Raw genomic sequence first — 9,451 nt, 5'->3', positions numbered from 1 at the left:
AATATAATCCTTTTTGTGGTAACATATACAACATCCTGTGTGTCATCTTGGTTTGAATCAATTTTTAGTGACGTGGTTGAGGTCTCTTGAGGAGCCTATGAAAGAATTCATTCAAACTAAAATGTATAAGCACAAGACATGATGCAAATGGGTTCATCATTCTTTTCTGATTTTATCTATGTCCTTCCATTGTCTTGTCAAGTCAAAAACATTTTCTATTGTTGCATGTCTCTGATGCACAAAGATATAAGAGAGGTTGCTGACAGAGCAACATCAACCTAATGTCTAAATGTCTACAAATGTGTCTGAATTGTTGATGCAATCTTATATATTTAACGCCCCAACAACTGCTCTGCAAATTAGCTTCATTTGGGGCCACTAAAGAAAATTAAGAAATTATTTCCCCAATGACGAGGACACTGTGCCTGCATCAGGAGAGGTTTTTGAATGCACAATCAGAAAGGACATCAGATATCATACATCCAAGGTAAAGATATAACAGACACGTTTGCAAGAGGAGGGTGTGGGCGGTTAAATAACATTCAGCACTGTTTGTTTCTCATAAGTTTCTCCTAATCAACCCATCTCAGGTAATCTTCATATTGCAGCTAAATACTGGTGCACCCTGCTGCTTCAGCTCTGGGGGAACAAATGTGAAACAGGACTTTAATGAGATGACCACCAGACTAGCCTCATTTTCTGGGTCTCTATACTGCACGAGAATCAGCCCCACTTAGTACTTGGGTCAGTATCACACTGTAGAATTGATTCTGACTCCAGCAAACAGGAGTGTTGTATTATTTATTTTAAAGACACTGACGAGTGTGACATCACTCTATGATTAGCTAGTAAATCACTACAGTTATCTTGGTAGGGTAATTAAACTGAACTATGGCTTTGTGCAGGTCATTAGCTAAATGCTTCAGCAGTTAAACCTCCTTGGAGTCTTAGGGAATAGCCAACCTTCCCCTGGGTTTGGCTTGAGACAAAGACATATGGGATGAATATAATGCCATATTTCAAAACTGAAAAACAAGCTTTGATAGGTTGACATGTAATTAAGCGGTTTTGCATGAATGAAACTGAGTAATTAAGGCATTTAATAATGTTTTGATAGGTTAAAAGATAAGCTGAGTGCAATTTGCCCTTTGCTGGGTCTGATTCAAAATTATCCATGTGGCAAAGTATAAATGTTGCCTTTGCACATGCAGCGCAGTTTGGGGTGCTTTTCACCCTTTGTGGGTGCTTTGAGAATTACACAGTTTCCTTTTGTCTAATTTGTGCAGGTTCAGTGGTCACAAAAGCTGCGCAGTCCTTTTGTGAATTTGCCCCTGAGAGTTTCAGACAAAAACAGAGACAGAGGTGCATTGAACACTCTGTTGTGTTACATAAGTGGTGTAAGTATGGCAGCAAAAAAGACCATTCTTTGCATTTTTTGATGTTGTTTTGGAGCCTGATGAAATTGGTTAAAATACATATTTACAGTAGTACCTCAAAATACACTCTATGTCACAGTCTCTGAGAGATCATCCCAATCAAGTAAAGGGGTATGTGAAAACTGTATTTCCTAATATATATAGTGATCCAACATTTGCTTCACATTTCAGGATGACAAGGCAAACACACCAGGCACAGGATAATCCACTTCTTACCTTCGAGACTGTGTTATAATCTTATTTTAATATGAGTATAAGGCCTCACATTATATCTGAGCATTATTGTTGTAATATAATATTGTAATATTTTCCATTTTATCTAGATGAGGAGGGTGGAGTAGAAAAGTTAATTAAAGTGTCACTCCACAATGATACATACAACAGCAAAAGACACATAACTGTCTTTAATCACATTGTGTACCACTCTTAATCATGGGTAGGTCCATACATATCAATGCTGAATGTGTGACACCTCTGACACACCCACCATATGAAAGAAAATGTACCTCACTGTTTCGCTAGAAGATGTCTTTCAAACCAGTAGCTGTAGCAAAACATTACACACCATTTTCACCCTGAGCACAACCCAGAGCTGCCAGAGATCACATGACTCACAAGTTCACAATGGTGCGAGCAAATCTCTAAAGAGAGGGTGCTATAAACTAAGCTCTGAAAGAGCACTTTGCAATACAAGGGCAAATGTACATCTGCAAATTTCCAAAATGATGATTCGCCCTTTTGAATCATCGGTTTCAGCTTTCATAATTTTGCCTTATATTTGCCAATCAGTTTTCTGTTAACCATTTACAAGGTTTCAACCTGGAAAACAACAACCCCAATCCCCAAAAACTTGGGGCATGGTGTAAAATATAAATAAAAACAGAATGCAATGATCTGTAAATCCTTTTTGAAGAAGATATTTAATGTTCAAACTGATAAACTTTATTGTTTTGTTTTTTTAATAAAATATACACTTATTCTGAATTTAATGCCTGTAACACGTTCCAAAAAAGTTGGGCCAGTGGCAACAAAAGACTGGGGAGGTTGTTGAATGTTAAAAAAAAAAGCACCTGTTGAAACATTCCACAGGTAAACAGGCTAATCTCTAACAACTGATATTATCATCACTAGGTATGAAAGTGGCATCTTCGAAAGGCTCGGGTGTTGACAAGCAAGGATCTTCAATTTCTGAAGAACTGTGGGGGCAAACGAATTTAGGGAATTCACCATCAACAATCTATAATGTCATCAAAATATTCAGAGAATCCAGAGAATTCTCTGCATGTAAGGGACAAGGCTGAAAACCAACACTGAAAGGCTGTGACCTTTGACCCCTCAGAGGGCACTGTATTAAAAACTGACTTGACTGTAAGACAGATATTACTACATGGACTCAGGAACACTTTGGAAAATCATTGTCGGTAAACACATTGTGTTGATTCATCTACAAATACAAGTTAAGACTCTATCATGCAAAGTGAAAGCCATATATCAACAACATCCAGAAGTGCTGCAGACTTCTTTGGGCCCAACCTCATTTGAGATGGACTGATACAAAGAGGAAAAGTGTGCTGTAGTCTGATGAGCCCACATTTCAGATTGTTTTCGGAAGTCATGGACATTGTGACGTTGTGACACGAGAGGATCACCCAGGACCACCCAGACTGTTACCAGCTCAAGGTTCAAAAGCCAGCATCTGTGATGGTGTAAGGGTGTGTTACTACATGAATGCTAAAAGGTACATACAGATTTTGGAGCAACATATGCTGCCATCCAGACAACATCTTTTACCGGGACATCCCTGCTTATTTTAGCAAGACAATGAGACTCATTCTGCACATGTTACAACAATGTGGCTTCAATACAGTTTTCTATTCTATTCTATTCTATTCTATTCTATTCTATTCTAGAAAAAGAGTACAGGCACTAAACTGGCCTGTCTGCAGTCCGGACCTGTCTCACATTGAACATGTTGTGCATTATGAAGCACAAAATCAGAATGAGCGTCCCATTTTTTGGGAATTGGGGTTGTAAATACTAAATAATAAACTAAATACACTGGTAGAATAGTGGCACATTTGAACCTCTGAATTTCTTTGGGAGAAACACTTTAAAAAGAGTGCTACAGTTTGTGAAGAAGGGAAGCTCAAAGACAAAATAGTGTTTTTTTCCAGCCTATTTAAGACATTATACAAGCCTTCAAAACTTAAGTTTTAATATTGCAAATAAATAAATATTACATTGTAAGCCTTAAAACACTGAGTTTCCAATTTTCAAGGCTTTTCAGTTTTAAAATATGGCACTATATTCATGCCAAGACGACAATAATCTGAGTCTCCAACATTTGGATGTACCAGACTGCACTGTGAAGGATAATCGATATGGGAATGTCAGGATCCTCTCCTGCATTCAGAGCAGCTGAGTAATTAATCTTCACCGACTTCACCACCCAAGATAATATACTTTTTGTTTTGAATGCAGGTGGCGAGCTTCCTTTGAAAAGTCTTTGTCTAACTTTACTTCAGCTTTATCGTGGCACATTGGTCAGTCAACTTCACTATTTTCTACTTTGGATTTGCAGGTACTAAGGTTTAATCTCAGCCTCTCAGCCTCAGTCACCAAAATCTACAGGGCAGCAAAATCACTGGCCCAAATCGGATGGTCTCCAATATGTTGAGTGACACTTCCAATGTGCACTTCTAATCTTCTCTCTGCACAGATACAGGCGGCATGGATAATTTGAGAACTCTGTTATCGCAAACACAAAGCCATGTGTAGCCATGTGTGGTGGACAATCCTACCTTTCACCTCTTTTAACTGGATTTGTCCTCAAATTGAGTGTCTTTAATCGTATGCATTTTAATAAGCTGTTTAATGAGGGGACCATGATATACGGCTTTGCATCTGCCTCTAGCCTATATAAAAAGTGCATTAACCCTTAAGGGCTTGGGCCAGTGTTGATGGCCTTTCAGGAGCAATCAGGAGTGTTACGAGGATGCTCTAAGGTAATAAAGCTGGCACGTCTTCAGGAATACCCCAGGGAGTTGGGGAGGCTTCCTTGGTCGAGGAGGTTAATGCAAGTATTGAACTGCGTGCTAAGGCTTGTATATTTGAAAGATGGGCTTCGGTGCTGATGAATGGTACAAATGTTTACAAGAACAGCCGAACCAAGCGTGTGCTATTGTCGCCCCAAACAAAGGAATAACACCTGCCTGCACATATCCTGCCGTCTCTTCCACTCATCCCCTCTCTGTCTTGCTATCTCTGTATTCACTTTTCCTGCTTTGCTTTCTTTCCCTCTCACTTATTCTTAGCTCAGCAGCAGCAGCAGGCTGAATTCATGCAGGCTGTCTGCAGCTGCTGTAGGAGTCAAACAATCACGGCTATAATAAATCATACTGCTCCTTCTGCCTGTGCGATTCAGTCACAGGCCTGCATATGGATGAAAACACAGCCGGGGCTTTACATCAATACAGCAAAATTGCTTTGTGTGTTGAAACACGAGTGTGTTGTATATTTATTCAGGGGTGTGAAGTGTATGAATGGCTATCTTCCATTTTATATAGCTTTATCTGGCAGGTAATGACTGCATAATACTGTGCTCTGTTTAGGTTCGCACTGTATGTATCAGGGCGCTGAAGGGGCTGGGATAGGAGTGGTTTATGGGGAAGCATGATGAGTTGCTAGGGGCATTAAGGGTAGAGAAGGGGGGCAGGGTTAATAACGCAGGGCAGTAAACACATTACTGCATAAAGAATAAGGCTGGCAATATTGTCTTTTTTCTCATGTGAACAAATCCCACCACAAGCTCAAAGTATTACCCATGCACCCAAAGCCTGATATGGGTCATTCTTTTACTATGATCCAATAGCACTGTCATTTCTTTTATCAAATGTCTTTTCTATCATAGTAAACAAAGTGATGGAAATAACATTAAATCTTAAGATATGTTAGTTTGCTAATGTGCATTTTGTGTTAGCATTATATACACACACAAAATGCATCATATCAATGTTATTTGTCTTATCATTTGTACATCCAAAGGAAATATGTGCCATTTGGAAATGACAGCCTATGAACGTGTTCTTGATTTCACAAAAATTTACCTTAATCAGTTCCCTTCATGGAGCTAACTGTCCTCCAGTCATGTGCTCTCCTGTCGATATTGCTAGTCACCAAGTATACGTAGGATGCAAACTCTAGAACACACACACACACACACACACACACACACACACACAGGCACACACACAAAACACCCCCCTGAATTTACATTTTATACAGTGTGGTGGAAACGACAGTATCCCCAAGAGACAGTTGTTGTTTTGATGAAAAACAGTCATAAAGTACTTATATATCTTACAACATGTGATATATTTCATTAAAATTCTCATTTATGTGTCAAGTTAGTGCTAGATTTATATGAAATTTAAAATTAAGCACAATGAATATCTAAAATCCAGCTAGGCCACAAAGGAAATAAAGCAAAAACTACATATAAAAGGCCACTTTTTTTTTGCATTTCAACCATTGCTTTAAACCTCTCCATTCAGACTGTCTACCGGCCACCCAAACACGGTTGGTCAGTATAATGGATACCAAAGTCTGGTCCAGTTTCCTTCTTCCTTCTGCATGTGCAGATATCTGTTTATAAAAAAAACTGTGATTAACATGCTCTGTTTATGTGAAAATGCTTCTTTGATTTACATTATATTTATTTAATAACAATGACACACACTCACACTCACACACACACCAAACACCTCACTGAATTTACATTTTGTACAGTGCAGTGAAAATGACAGTATCCCCAAGGGACAGCTGTTTGATGAAAAAAGACATGAAATATTAATATATATTGCAACACATGATATATTTCATTAAAGTTGTTATTCATGTGTCATTAGCATTTGAAGTTAATGCGAGATTAATATTGAATGTAAAATTAAACATGTTGAATATCTAAAATCTAGCAAGGGTATAAAGGAAATATAGCAAAAAGTACATATAAAAGGCCACTTTTTCTATAACAAAAATAATGACCAATTTATTATTTAATGTTTGTATGTTCCTTTTGGTGTCAAATAAGTGTGACAACAATTTGAATAAAGATATCCTGACAGGGGCACAGAAATCCCGATAGTTGAATAATCACCCATATACAGTATTTTATTCTTTTGTGCCATAGACCTCCATTAAAAACACATAAATGAGCCACACTGTTGGACTGGATGACAAGGTACATCATTACAACAAATGTGGGCACTGTAGTTTAATCTGAATCAATTGCAGATACAGATGCTAGTGCTGTAATGCATGCAATAAATGTGTATCAATCCACAGCTTAAAATAGTTCCTGATAAATGCACTGTTTACTCCTGTTTGAGTCGCGTTAGCTAAAAACTACGGTGCCCAACTTAAACATTAGTGACCAATTTCATTAGAAACAAGGGCACATAGAAATATATATTAAAAAATTGTATAGAGAGACTAGACTTTAAAGTGTAAATGCTCCAGGACACCATCGTAGCAGTCCAACATTGTTTCATCAGACCAGAATACTAACGACGGAGCTGTGTGTGAATCCTTAGTGCCAAAATGTTTTAGTTCAAAGGCTTCTTCTCACACTGCGAACAAAGCACAGAGAGCCCATCAGCTCAACTGGGAAACTGGACTGAAACCTAAACATTTTGTGTAAGTCCGGTGTTAAGTATTTTGCCCCTCCGCCTCTCCAGCATCAACTATGGAGCTCTCATGATCGCATTCTCCCATCATTATCCAGGTACTTTGCTCAGGGTTACATCTCCGTTCCCAGGACAGTCGGGACTTTATTAAGTGTTGCCCATGTTTCTATGGATGATGCCCTGTGAGCTAACTAGGGCCTGTGAACAGACAGTCTCCCAGCCCGAGTGGACAGGACTCTCCTCGTGGGACTATTCTGAGCTGTTGTTCGACTGCAGTAAATGGGTGAAGGGAAGACAGAAACTCTTTGATAGATGTTGTTCCTGTGGAGTGCAACAAAGGCACTCTAGCAGTTTTGCATGCCAGTTGTGTTCTTGGATGCGTATTTTTTTGAAAGATAACAATATTAGGAAGATAAATAAAAAGAACTATGATGTATTGTAGGATCTTACAAAGTGCATTTGAGGGTAACTAAAGGAAAACTTCACAGCATTGACACATGATAAGTTAATTGGACATATTACATTAAAAAATAATTAACAAAACCACATCCTAAAATGTCAATATTGAAAACTAAAATCCCCTCTACCCCAGATTTACGGTCCTGACAGCACAGATTACATCTGGTTAGAAAATTAGACCTGGGAAATGCAGAGTCAAAATTGCTCTGATGACCTCAGGCTACGCTGATGCTCATATGGTTCTAGAAAATGTATGATATATCCTGGGCCCAGTCCAAGTCCTGCTTTAAAGTAATAATCTTTAAATTGATTAGCACATTTAAGACAGGTAATATGTAATCCCCTTTTGGCATGTCTTTTCAGAAGTTGGACTGCTGGATCATACACCAGCCGGCTAAGCAGGAAAAGGAAGAAACCCAGCGACCTTCTCATTGAAAGACCAGTCTATACGAGACAAGAATCAGATGACATAACTTTGGTTTGCATTTTACTGTACTGACAATTTTATCAAGATTTTTAAGCCCCACTGATCATGTGACATAAGATAAGGGGTAGTAGTTAGTAGTAGTAATTTGTTTTCTTGTCAGTTTGGAGAGTCAAAGACAGACTTGTAGAGACGTGGGTCACTAACTGAGAGCTTAGTTTGAGTTGAAGCACAGCCCCTCTTTGCATAAACATACCTACACTCTGGGTGCTCAAGATTGGGATATGGTGGTGGGGAATGTGTGGCTGCGGTGAACAAAACTAACTGTGGTGACTTTTAACACAAACACACTGGCGCCATGAAGTGCTGTGGTTTTATGAGTAACTACTCAAGGCCCCAAGTGAGCCATGGACAGAAAGAGTGGTCATTTTGAGAATATCCAGTTGTGACAAAACACCACAGAACATGGGTGGGTGCGGCTGAGTGAACTTTTGCCCTGATCTGAAAAGGAAGGCAGCAGACAATCCAAAATACTGAATCATGATGCAAAAATTGCAAAACACCACTGGCTTGCTGGTGACGATCCCTTCACCACACCGAGATAAAGCCCCAACGTCAGTACTCATACTGACTGTTACCATTAGCCACTTCACTGTATACGGCTCTATCATAGAATTCTGAACAATTATGTCCATTCCAGTACAGCAATCCTCTGTACTAAGGGTTAGGCCAAAACAATCTTACTGTATGCTTTGAGATGGTATGTAGCCGCTAGGCTTTTGACAAAGTTAAAGACATTACACCATATCAGTCATCCAGGTCATGATAATCATAGGTGCTATATCGTAGGCAACTCAACTTGCTTGTGTTTTTTGAAGACGTTTCGCCTCTCATCCAAGAAGCTTCTTAACCTATTACAATTTCGACAGGATAAATAGTAATCTGTTACCTATTGCATTTTAAAAAGTAACCCTCCCAGCACTGTGTTCTTGTCTTAGATAAAGTGATACAGGGAAGTTTTTTGGAGAGGACATAATTAGGGTCCGGGCAGCTAAGCTGCCAGGACACTATTGTAATCCTAGGTATTCTTCTTCTTTCTTCTTCCGAGGAAATCATACTTCCCATGGGTGAAAACTCACCAAACTTTGCACAAAGGTCCAGTCTCATGCCAGATATCCTCAGCTGTAAACTCAAGCCAATAGTCCTGATGGTGGCACTACAGCAAGCGTCTAAAGTTCAAAACTAGTAGCCCCAGTACTGAAGAAACTTTTGTACATTTAAACCTATTAAAAATTATGAAGTCCATCACTCTGTTTTTTTTTTTCAAAAACTGTAAAACTTCTTAAACCTATCTCCTCCCACAATTTTTGCTCAATTGACACCAAACTTGCTACAGAGCATCTTCAGACTGTCCTACAAAAACTATGTTTCTCAGATTTTTGATTTAT

This window comes from Epinephelus moara, chromosome 20 (assembly GCF_006386435.1).
Source record: "Epinephelus moara isolate mb chromosome 20, YSFRI_EMoa_1.0, whole genome shotgun sequence".
In the NCBI taxonomy this organism is placed as follows: Eukaryota; Metazoa; Chordata; class Actinopteri; order Perciformes; family Serranidae; genus Epinephelus; species Epinephelus moara.
The sequence above is the reverse complement of the archived record's forward strand: the minus strand, read 5'-3'. Positions refer to the sequence as shown.